Genomic DNA, 12,825 nt, shown 5'->3' on the forward strand with positions numbered 1-12,825 from the left:
CTCCCCTCCTCCCTTTTCCTCCCTGCACACCCTTACCCTCCTCTCTCCCTGCTCTCCTACTTTCCACTTCCCCTTTCCTCTATTCTTACCCTCCTCTCTCCTCCCTCTTTCCCCCCTCTCCACCTCCCACTTCCTGAGCGAATCCCCACCCGGTGTTTTCATCTCTCATTGTGTGGCGGGGGGTCTGTGGCTACCGGGATATGATGGGGATTTTCAGGAGTGATCTAAGTAATTATGGCTCTTTTTAAAAGGAGAGTCGAGGAGTAGTACGGCGGCCCTCGCAGCGTGCAGGCTCCGTGTGTGTGTGTGTGTGTGTGTGTGTGTGAGAGTGTGTGTGTCTGTGTGTGTCAATGAAACGCTATAATGCAGTATTTATTCACGTTTTTGTCGTTTTGCTTGAGCTAGCACAAGTGGAGAAAAGAGATCCTGGTCCGCCTCAGTGCAAACTATTGAGAGATTTGCAGAAATGGAAATAAGAATTATGCAAAGTAATACAACAATAGAATTCATCCATTCATGAAACTATTATAAATATTTTTATGACTAAACTGCACTAAAACAGCACTTTGTCCATCCTAATCGAGGTATCCAGCCGCGAGGATTCAGGGTTTCAGGCAAATGGTTCCTTTCAGTTTTAGACCGTTCCTTATTCCAAAGATTCAGAAGTTTGGACACACCCTCTCATGCATTTGTTTATTTTTATTACTTTCTATATTTATATACTGATAGAACACATCAAATATATGAAGCAAAATATATGGAATTATGTAGTAAAGAAAAAAGTGAAATAACTCTACTACATATATTTTTTAGATATATCTTTTATATTCAAATCCTCAAAGTAGCCACCCTTTGTTTTGTCCAAACATAGTAAAAGAAAAATTCAAAACTTCTTCAGTTCGTGACAATTTTTTAGTATTGTATGTATGAGTATTTTTTTTCTTTGCTGCATAATTCCATATATCTCACTTCATATATTTGATGCCTTCTGTTTGTGTCTAAAACGTAGAAAGTCCATCCATCCATTTTCTTCCACTTATTTGGAATCGGTTGGCGTGGGCAGCAGTCTAAGCAGGGACTCCCAGACTTCCCCCACCCCAGACACGTCCTCCAGCTCCTCCGGTGGGACCCCAAGGCGTTCCCAGGCCAGACAAGAGCTGGGTCTTCCCCCGGGGCCTCCTCCCGGTGGGACATGCCCAGAACATCTCCCTAGAGAGGCGTCCAGGAAACATCCGGAACAGATCCCCAAGCCACCTCAGTTGACTCCTCTCGACGTGGAGGAACAGCGGCTCTACTCTGAGCTCCTCCCGTGTGTCTGAGCTCCTCACCCTGTCTCTAAGGGAGCGCCCAGCCACCCTGCGGAGGAAGCCCATTTCAGCCGCTTGTATCCACGATCTTGTCCTTTTGGTCATTACCCAGAGCTCATGACCATAGGTGAGGGCAGGAACGTAGATTGACCAGTAAATCGAGAGCTTTGCCTTTCGACTCAGCTCCTTCTTTACCACGACAGTCCAATACAGCGACCGCATCAGTTTGGACGTTGCACCGATCCACCTGTCAATCTCACGCACCACCCTTCCCTCACTCGAGATATTTAAACTCCTCCACTTAAGACAGACTCTCCATCCACCCGGAGAGGGACAGCCACCTTTTTCCAGTCCAAATATATTACTTCATACATTTGATTCCTTCTGTATGCATCTAAAAAGGTAGAAAGTAGTAAAAATAAAGACAAAATTAAACACTGAATGCGATAGTGTGTCCAAACTTTTGACTGGTCGTGTATATTTAGAATTGAATTGCTTAATTGCTATGACGACAGATGACCATTACCAAAGCTAGAAACCCATGAATACGTGACTCTAACCCTAATAACATAAAAAAAAAAACCATGTGATTTTAATAACAAAATGCAAAACAATGTGCAAAGAAAAGGCTGAAAATTGACCAAGAAAGTAAAAATAAACTTTAAAATTGACAGAAGTATCTCAGTTAACAGCTTTATAACGCCCTAGTAAAGCTAAAGATAAATAGTTAATTCCACTTCTTTACAGCCTTGTAAAAACACAAAGTCCATAGTAACTTGTGTACAGGGCTTTTAAGTTGGCAGCAGTTGAAATACTTTGTCATGTGCACAAATAAGCAGATGCAGAGCCAGCCACGGCGCACAATCGCTTTGCAAAATGTATCTGTATAATGCCACGCAGCTTCCCACTTTGCTGTCGTACTCTAAATAAATATAACCTATTCGATTTTCCATTTAAATAAACAAGGTAAAAGTTCAGCTACGAGTACAAAGTTGTGATATGTATGACAGACCTACTTCTCAGTTATTTCAAAGTGTCAGACTTTTGTATCTTCGGGTGATTTCACAGTCCAACATGTGCCAAAACTAGACCGCTGGTTTATTTTTACATAGATGGGCTGAAAAGTTGGCATAAAAATACTTCTATATTTTACTGTGAGGAGTACACTATGGTTGTACACAGGGGTTTCATTTTAAAGTACATGTTGGTCATTATTTTGTGGTTGTTCTTTGTAAATAATGTAATATCGATCTAAACCCTAATAATAATAAAATAATAGAAACAGTTCCATAGACTTCCTGTTGAAAACTGTACAACTCTTCACCGTAATAAGGAGCAGATTTTCAAATTTGTATTTTTATTCAAGAAGAAGGCTATGCAACAATTTTTTTTTGCACATTTTTGAATATTTTTTGTAAGATTTTTAAAGATAACTGCAAATAAATACTACAGACTGTATAAAAAAAAGTGGACTGAGTGAGTGTGATGTCGCCCGTAGCTTTCGGCTTCAGTCAAATGAATCATAGCAACCAAAGAGCCAATCCGGAGCGAGATCGTTGAAGGTAACACCTTGAAGGTACCACCATAATGTATGCTGACGATACAGTCATCTTCTGTCATGGAAAAACTGCTGAGGACGTAGCAGTAAAACTAACAACAGCCATGTCACAGATTATAATCTGTCTTGAAAATTCGTGTCTTCAACTTAATCTCTCTAAAACAGTTTGTATGTATTTCTCCAAAAGTAACATACAAAAAATGCCAACCATTTCAATAGCAGGCCAAACGATACAGGTAGTTACAGAATTCAAGTATCTCGGATTATACCTTGATTCAAATTTTAATTTCAAAACTCACATTCAAAAATTATGCAAGAGAGTAAAATTTTGTTTGTCAAATTTTAAATACATCAGAGATAGTCTGTCAACTGAAGCTGCTAAATTGTATTTCTTTACCATGATTATTTCTCATCTTACATATTGCATAGTCAGTTGGTCCAATATTTCATTCACAACAATAAAACAATTAGAATCACTTTATAAACAAGCTCTAAAAACATTGGATAAAAAACATCACAGATATCATCACTGTCACATTCTACAAAAATACAATTTGCTAAATTGGAATAATTTGGTTAAATTTAAAAACATCTGTTTGGTCTATAAAATCAAACATGGCACTGCCCCGCCGTCACTGGGTGATTTCATAAAGTTTAGATCTAGTGAGGGCCGAGTGACCAGAGGAGCAGCGAGGGCAGACTGTGTTATTCCTCACAGAAGATCAGCCTTTAGTCGGGCGGTTTTCTCAGTCAAAGCCTCCCAGCAGTGGAACACAGAGCCTGAAGCCATTCGAGAGGCCCCATCATTCTTCTCATTTAAAAAGAATGACAAAAAATGGCTTGTGGAAACTCAGTCCTGTGAGCATTAATTGTAAATAGGTATTTGTAATTGTACATATTTTTAATTTGTCCACATTATATTGTCTTTCATTATGTTTAATTCTTATCTTTGAATGTTGAAATGTTTTCTTAATTGTAGGTTGCCTTGATACCTCTGGCCTGGGGACAACCGATGAAAATGAGCTCTAGTCAGCTAACTCAGGCACATTTACATTTTTTTGTAATGTTGATTAATGTGCGTTGTCCCCTTTTTAAATAAATAAATAAATAAATAAAATAAACGCCCCTTCCCACCTGCACTGTTGGTTTAGCAGGGAGCGGGCGCTTAGCAACACTGTCAATCAAACCTGTTGCTAATGACGGTGCCTGATTTGTCTGTTATTAATGTTCATATCTTGATTTACAGACACAATATCGAAATAAAAATATCAGGATTATGTAGAGCGGGTTAATATGAACATTTTAAGGTCATGTTATGGCCTTCTTTAACTTAAATCTTTATTCATGAAGACGTCTGCTGTCGTCACAACCAAACTTCATAATACCGTCTGTTGTTATGCACGGGTGTATCTCTCATTTGTTAGCCCTCGGAGCCTACAATAAGATATATCCAGTGATCTCGAGCCACATGGACTAGACTAAACTGGTTTACTTGTACTATTGTTTTTATGGTATATATGCACTGTATGTAAACTGCCTGACCAAAAAACTAAAGGTCACACACTCTAATATTTCATTGTTCCGCCTTTAGCTTTGATTAAACGCTGTGGCACTGTTTCAGTTTCGCTTCTGCAACGTCACAAGATTTATTTCCATCCAGTGTTGCATTAATTTCTCACCAAGATGTTGCATTGATGATGGTCGAGTCTGACGCTGCACAAAGCTTCTCCAGCACATCCCAAAGATTCTCAATGGGGTTAAGGTCTGGACTCTGTGGTGGACAATCCATGTGTGAAAATGACGTCTCATGCTCCTGATCCACTCTGTCACAATTTGAGCCCGATGAATCCTGGCATTGTCATCTTGGAATCTGCTCGTGCCATTAGGGAAGAAAAAATCCAAAAATTGATGGAATAACCTGGTCATTCAGTATATTCAGGTGTCAGCTGACCTCATTCAATAAACCAGACTCTTTGATTCAAGACAACTTCTTTACTGGTTTTATATTTTTAAGGGTTTTTACCATTAGAAATTCCACAGCAGTCAGAACGACGAGTCTGACAGCAGCAGTTACAGAGAGAAGAGCCACGTTTTTTCAATGTAACGTGAATTGAAGCGAGAGTCGATGGAGCAGGAAGCGCGCCCATGATCACTTAATATTTGGAACGCGGCGGCTAGCAGGTTAGCTACGTCCGTTTATATATACAGTCTATATAAACCACAGAAAAGCACACATAAACACTCAAACGTACATCAAAAATAAAACTTAGCAGTGAGATTATGAGAGAACCATGTTATATACAATTATTGAAAGCTCATAAATATCGGTTTTATATAATACGTCCTCTTCAAATATTCAAATGACTTTCTAATTACGGCAAAACAAGATTCACAGATGCAAATAAAAACTGCTACACTCATCGTAAATTTGAGCAACCCCCGTATTTACTTAGAGTTGTCAGCGCATTTGCATAAACCGCCCTTGTCCAATCGCTTCACCCGAGTCATACATATTCTCGTGAAATACTGTCTCCTTGTGACTGTGCTGTAAATTAACTAAAATATGAGCTGCCATCTTGCACTGGCTCAATCATCCCCTCCTGCACTCCTATCAAACATTTTGGACATTAATAGTGGGAATAATAGAGTGTGGCGCGGCTCGCTTTTGGAGGTGGCGGCGTGGGCTGATGACAGGAGACGAAACGCTGGTCCATCCATCTGAAGTGGGCCAAATCATTTACCAGTGACGAACGATTCAGCCGCAAAACAGACATCACATTCTGACACGCACGCACACATGGACGCACACGGACGCAGACACACACAGACCGGTGGAGAGGTGACGCACACAGACACACACACACAGACACACGAGACACATACACACAGGTGGAGAGGTGACACAAACACGGAGAAACACACACACAGACCGGTGGAGAAATCACACACACACACGCTCGCACACACAGGCTGATGAAGAGGTGACACACACATGCAGACACACACACGGACTGATGGAGAGACGACACACACAGACAAAATCCAGTGGAGAGGTGACACACACATAGACTGATGGAGAGACGACACACACAGACACACACATACACAGGCCAGTGAAGAGGTGACACACACACACACACAGACTGATAGAGAGGTGACACACACACAAGACACACACACCAGTGGAGAGTCGATACACAGGCACACAAACTGATGGAGAGGCGACACACACAGACACGCACACACACAGACCAGTGAAGAGGTGACACGTACACACACACAAAAGTCCAGTGGAGAGGTGACACACACACACACAGACTGATAGAGAGGTGACACACACAAAACACACACACCAGTGGAGAGTTGACACACACGTACACAAACTGATGGAGAGACGACACACACACAGACACACACACAGACCAGTAGAGAGGCGACACACACACACACAGACACACAGGCACAGACTGATGGAGAGTCGACACACACAGACCAGTGGGGAGTTGACACACACATACACACGAACAGTCCAATGGAGTGGCGACACACACACAAACACACACACAGACCAGTGGAGAGGCGACACACACACACAAACACACACAAACAAACACACACAGTCCAGTGGAGCGGAATTGGCCAGTGATTAATGGAAATCCAGAAAAGCACCTCTTTGGCAAAGCTGTGTTTTTGTTTCTCCTGCACACGCCTGAAACGGTGGACGTCACACTCGGGGGCTGGCGCGGGGGTCTCAGGTGCAGCTGGAGAACACGGAGAGCTGGGAATTGTATTATGGTTACCTGCTCAGGCAAGCACGAGTCACCAACGCTGCTCTACACAAAGAGGCGGCGACGACAACACTGTGTGGAGTTGGACTGTGTCAGACTCATATCAGCAAATTCTATTGACAGATCGTGGATTGTGTGCAGTTTTTGTAGGACTCACAAATACCAAGAATATTAAAGGTCTTGGCCTCGTTTTACATCTTAGCTTGGACTTTTTCTACATAATTTTAAATAATATGTCATAGAAATACCTTAAGGAGAGACATTACAGACAAAACCTTTTTTTTCTTTTTGTTTTTTTTGGTCAGTTTGTCTCGTAGCATAAGCTTTCATGTGGAAACAACAAAACTCTCCACTCTGCACCAAAAGATGTTTTAATATTTAATTTAATCAACCTGCCTCCACAGAGCTCTATGGGCCACTGCAACTTCAAAGGCCGTTTTCTCAAAATGCATTTTTCCCCATAGGGATATAAGGATCAGCCCTTAAAGTAGCACCTACATGCAGGGGTGTAGCAACAAATTCTGGGCCCTGAGTAAAAATCATCTTGGGGGGCCCGCACTACATATTGTCTTATGAAAAATGCATATTACAGAGTTTGTAACTGGGCCCTGGGCAAACAGTAGTATGACAAGATTTTGACAAAAAGTGCAGAAGGATTTTTTGATGTGTAATTCGAAGTCTAATTTATTAGTTTTTATTCGTTTTTACTCCAAAAAATGAGGCGAAATTAGAATTTTTAGGGAAATTTTCAGTCATATCCAGTTTACTCAAATACTAAATAAGCTCCTAAATCCCCTCTGTATATTTTTAGTATCTAATCTCACAACCGAAAGCAGCAAGAAATTCAAACCTGGCTCTTCTCATGTTTTGAAGTGTTTTGCATGTCCCAAAAATGGTCCGTGTTGTCAGTTTTTGCACATAAAATGCCTTATTACAAAAACATTACCTGATGAAAAACACACATTTAATACATTTAAGAGACTGAAAATTGACCACATTATTACATTATACACACACAATACATTTTTTTCTTGCATTTATGTGAGTAAACGACCGCAGAAGTTTCACATTGATATCTCTAATATAAAATGTGTTCCTATTCACCTGCAGTGTCTCACTTTAAAGCATTTTGGTGAAGCTGTAAGGACAGTCAAAATACAAAGACGAAATGTACGTTTTGATGATTTCAACATGCCATAGATTAGAAAAATCTATTTAATTCTTATATGAATGAAATATATCAGACAAACACCTTGTTTCGCCAACATCACCTGTGCAGTTCAATAAGAAGATATGACCGCAGCGTAGGGCCAAAGTCTGGTTACAGTCCCCGGGTTGGTCGCTGTCGTTTCGAGGCAACTAAGCAACAGTCCAATGACAAAGTATGTTTCAACAAATCGTATTCATACCCCACATGTAACACAGTCTAGACCAGAGCAAGGGCAAAGTCCGAATGAGTTGCCTCCAGCTTAAACATCACTCACTAAATATGAAACTTTCCAACTCTAGACAGTCCGACATTTAAAACAAGGTACAAGAAAGCTAAAAAAACAGGACAACAGGGAATCTGAACCTAGAAGGAAAGGTGTTACCATTCCTTACACTGCGGGTGTGTCTGAAAAACTTTAGAGAATATTCAGACACTATGAGATTCCTGTCTTTTTCACCTTAAGACAAAAAGTGGTTCACCCAAAGGACAAAACCCCGAGCTATAAACAAAGTAATGTGTCTACTCCATTCAGTGTAGTGAAGAGAGCAGTGAGCGTTACACTGGAGAAACTAAACAGACACTTCATAAGAGGATGTACCAACACCAGCGTGAGAGCAGCTCAGAACCACAGTCTGCTGTACATCTACATCTCAAAGACACTAACCACTACTTTGAAGATAGGGAAGTTCAGATCTTAGCCAGAGAAAAGAAATGGTTTGAGGGAGGAGTTGAAGAAGCTGTTTTTGTTAGGAAAGACAGTCCTTCCTTAAACTCAAATGAGGGACATCATTTATCCCCCATCTATAACTCCATCCTCAGACCCAGACAAAAAGAACAATAGGAGGGCCATTAAAGGTTGGCTAGGGTGATTTCAGCTGAAACTGGAGACAATATCTGCAGTGTCCACCAACAATCTGACCAGAACTGAAGAAGCGTCTTGGATGAGCGGCAAAACGTCTTCACTCCTACAACGATTTGTCCAGTTGACACATTTAAACTTTGTCTTTTGCTATGGATCAGACCTGGACGACGGAGGGATTACACACAGATAACAAGGTACAAAATTTACAAGAATACGCGCAACAGGTTGAAGCATATTTTAGCTTGTTAAAAATCCAATATAATCCGATATGGCAGCAGGACAGGGTTGGCAAAAGCTCTAAAATTCCCAAATGGTCCAGTGACTTGAATCCCATCTGCTGGTCGTATTGCATTGTATAGACATTGGACTCGGTTTGGATTGCTATGTTTTTTGAGTTGATATACGGACGCTCTGTTGTTTTCTTTTGCTAAAACATGCTACATTCAGTTTTTATTTACATTTCGCAGTGTGCCAGCGTTTTAAAACTGGCTTTCCAGCAACTCTGACTCTGATTCATGCTTCCAGCTAAGCCAATACAACAGAAATTCCACGTCCATTCTTCAACTTGAGGCCTATAATGTTAAATTGACTTTTATGAAGCCAATATCTACTCAACTCCAAATCCCATGATCCCTATGAGCAGTTCACAGGCAATGAGTCTGGACATTTCGGTCGGCTTTTGTATTCTCGCAGCAGCCATTTTGAAAGCGAAGTGATTGGTTTTATTGTATAGCTTCATGACCTCACTCAATCAACTTGCTGTCCTTTGTTTTGCTAACAGATCCAAGCCAGCATGCTAGCACACCCATTCTCTCACATGCGCGGGGAAATCTCACAGGCGATGGAAAGTAAACAGGATTATACCGGCTATCCCTGGTCCCAGCGTAAAACGGCCCGTAATGGCAACGTAGACCCTAAATCCGTCCATCTCTTTCTCTTCCTCCTCCACCACCAAACCCCCCCCTCCCTCCCTCCCCATTTTTTTCTATTAAACATGGAGGTTAATCCTTGGCCCCCCCTTGTCCCTGGTGCTGTGGCCCGGGATAAGCTGTCAGAGCTGGGCCAGTGATACTGCGCTCTCCCAATAGTCGCAGCCCAAGTGAGTGAACCAAGAGTAAGGACGCTTGTGGATTATACACACTCACTGACTTACTTTTAAATAGAAAGCTAAAAGGAATGGAAGTCTGTAACATGTAGCTCAGTATTACTGGAGTATGTTGATGCTTAAGGGGGCTAGCTAGCAAAACGATACTCACTTTTTGGGTCAAATCAAGTGCTATTAGAAGAGAACGGAGTGAAAACCCGCCTCTTCTCCTTGGCTTTTATCTTGGTATTTTAGGTTTGTATAGTCTTCGATACTGCTGTTAACTTTCATGTGAAGCTCTTTGATCAGTCCGGGTTGTTTTAAAAGAAGTGTAATTAGCCAGCGCTCCTAGAGTTTGGAAAAGGTACTACAGTCAACAACTCAACCAGGGTTTCCAGTGCCTTAACCTGCAGAGAGACAAAACATTCTGAATATATTAAAGGTCCTGTATTACACAAAATTGAGTCTTGTGAGCTTTAAGTTGTGTTATAATGTTGTTACTGCGTCAAAAACATACCCGGAGTTGTGTTTTGTTTCATTCACACATGATTGCTAAAGGTTAAAATGCTCCGTTCCACCTTGTGATGTCATGACGTGGTAGTTTTCAAGTTAACAGCTCCTTTTACTGTTTTTTTTTTTTTTTTTTTTTTAATAGAGATAGGGGATTCTAGTGCTGAAATGATCCAAATGACTCTAGTGAATGTGTATTAAGTTTAAAAACACAGCGAAGCACTTCCTGTTTTACCATATGACATCACAAGGTGGAACAGAGGGTTTAGTTTTAAGATAATAACTCAGCCTAAATATGCAGGTTTGTGTGTTAAACATGTGTGAATGAAACAAAACACAACTCCAGGTCTGTTTGTGATGAAAACAACATTATAACATAGATCATAAAACAGCGTAATACGGGCCCTTTAAATCTTTTTAGGTTTTAACCAACTGAATTTCAGGATTGAAACTGGCAACTCAAATGAGAATCTCGTGCGAGGCTCATTCTGCTTTTCATTTTGAGAACCGAAACATCAAATTACAACAAATACAACTTGGCCGTCATGTCCAATGTTTTTGTAATTAGGAATAGATCAGCATTACAAAACATGTTCCTCGTTTTGGGGAAGCGGTTCAGTCAGGTTTATGGAATTTAAAATCTGAATCTTACAGTTTCTTTGACTACGTCGTATGAATAAACTTGAAAATAAAAATCGATTTGAATAAAACGCCTATCAACCGACACTCCAAATTGTTTCTAAGTTTTTTATAATTGTTTAACTCTAGTTAGCTGACAGAAAGGGTGGGAAATAAATCTAATTCACGTGATTAAAATAGCTCAAAACATCAAGTATGCCACCTGAAAAAGTAGCTGAATCTTCCATTAAATATTCCAGTGCACAGGGGTCAGAGAGAGTCTCGCTAACTCTACTTAAATTTCACACAGTTTTGGGGTAAATTTGACTTTCATTAACAATAACCGAACTCAGGGCTAACCAGCAGAGTCCTTACACTAAACCAAACCACCAAACTGTTTCATTTCCTTCAAAATAAGCCGTCGCTAACTGACAGCGAATGGCTCCAACGGCAACAGCGCTTTCAGCTACTCCAGCCTGAGAGCCATTGACACAAATACACTGACCCATACTGTGGCACAGGTCTATAGTGGCAGGCTAAAGCTGAGTGATGAATCGCTAATGACTGCACTTGTAACAGATGTCGCCAAAGTCAATGTCTCTTTCCATATTAGTCCTCTTTCCTCTCTACATGTGCGCTGCAATGAGAGGAAAGTCAATAGTATTCGGTCAGGAGAGAACTCATAGACCCAGAATAGCAGCTGGACTCAACTTTTAGGACAAAATCGAGAGTTTTTCCCAGTGGCTGGCGACAGATGTTTTCACTTTTAGTCCAAAACCAAGCTGTGTAAACCAATTCTTGCTTTCAAAGAGGAAATTATGAATACATTTAGATTCCTGGTTATAGACTGTATATACACTGGCTGACCAAAAAATAAATAAGGCCCCACCTGGATTTAACTAAGCAAATAGATACGAGCGTCCTGCAGTTGGTCAGGTTTAGGTTCAGCATCAGTCCGTGCTCAAAGAATGAGTTCAGCTGACACCTGAATATACTGAATGACCAGGTTATTTCATCAATGGATTTGTTCTTCCCTGATGACACGGGGCATATTCCAAGATGACAATGCCAGGATTCATCGGGCTCAAATTGTGACAGAGTGGATCAGGAGCATGAGACGTCATTTTCACACATGGATTGTCCACCACAGAGTCCAGACCTTAACCCCATTGAGAATCTTTGGGATGTGCTGGAGAAGCTTTGTGCAGCGTCAGACTCGACCATCATCAATGCAACATCTTGGTGGAAAATTAATGCAACACTGGATGGAAATAAATCTTGTGACGTTGCAGAAGCGAAATTGAAACAATGCCACAGCGAATGTGTGACGTAATCAAAGCTAAAGGCGGAACAACAAAATATTAGAGTGTGTGACCTTTTTTTTTTTTGGCCAGGCAGTATGTAAATGGACATAGCTAACCTGCTAGCCGCCGCGTTCCAAATATGAAGTGAGCATGTGCGCTCTTCCGACTCCATCGACTCTCCATCGGCTCCAATTCACATTACATTAGAAAACTTTCACCTCTCTCTGTAACTGCTGCTGTCAGACTCGTCATTTTGGTCTTAAAATGTTCGTATTAACCCGTTCTACATGTTTATATTTCACTATTGTGTCTGTAACTCAAGATATAAACATTAATAAGACACGAAGCAGGTGCCTTCTTTCCACGAGGTTGGTCCCACTAGCATTAGCAACAAGTTTGATTGAGAACGTTGCCTGACAAACCAGCGGTACAGGCAAGAAGGGGCGTTACCCTCAACAGCCTCGCTCCAGATTGGCTCTTTGGTTGCTATGATACTTCAAATACGCTAAATATTCAACTCGGCTTCAAATTCGTCCCTGTAACTGCCTCGATGAGCTTCATTTGATGAGCTGAACGCTATTAGT

At 41.0% G+C, this 12,825-nt stretch overlaps 1 protein-coding gene across 1 annotated transcript in view; it reads right to left on the reverse strand.

Annotated features, from left to right (window-relative positions):
- The window catches only part of adgrb2 (adhesion G protein-coupled receptor B2), a 248,109-nt gene that overhangs the window by 67,811 nt on the left and 167,473 nt on the right, over positions 1 to 12,825 (reverse strand). The window lies entirely within an intron of this gene.

The sequence above is a fragment of the Periophthalmus magnuspinnatus genome, chromosome 11 (genome assembly GCF_009829125.3).
Source record: "Periophthalmus magnuspinnatus isolate fPerMag1 chromosome 11, fPerMag1.2.pri, whole genome shotgun sequence".
Lineage (NCBI taxonomy): Eukaryota > Metazoa > Chordata > Actinopteri > Gobiiformes > Gobiidae > Periophthalmus > Periophthalmus magnuspinnatus.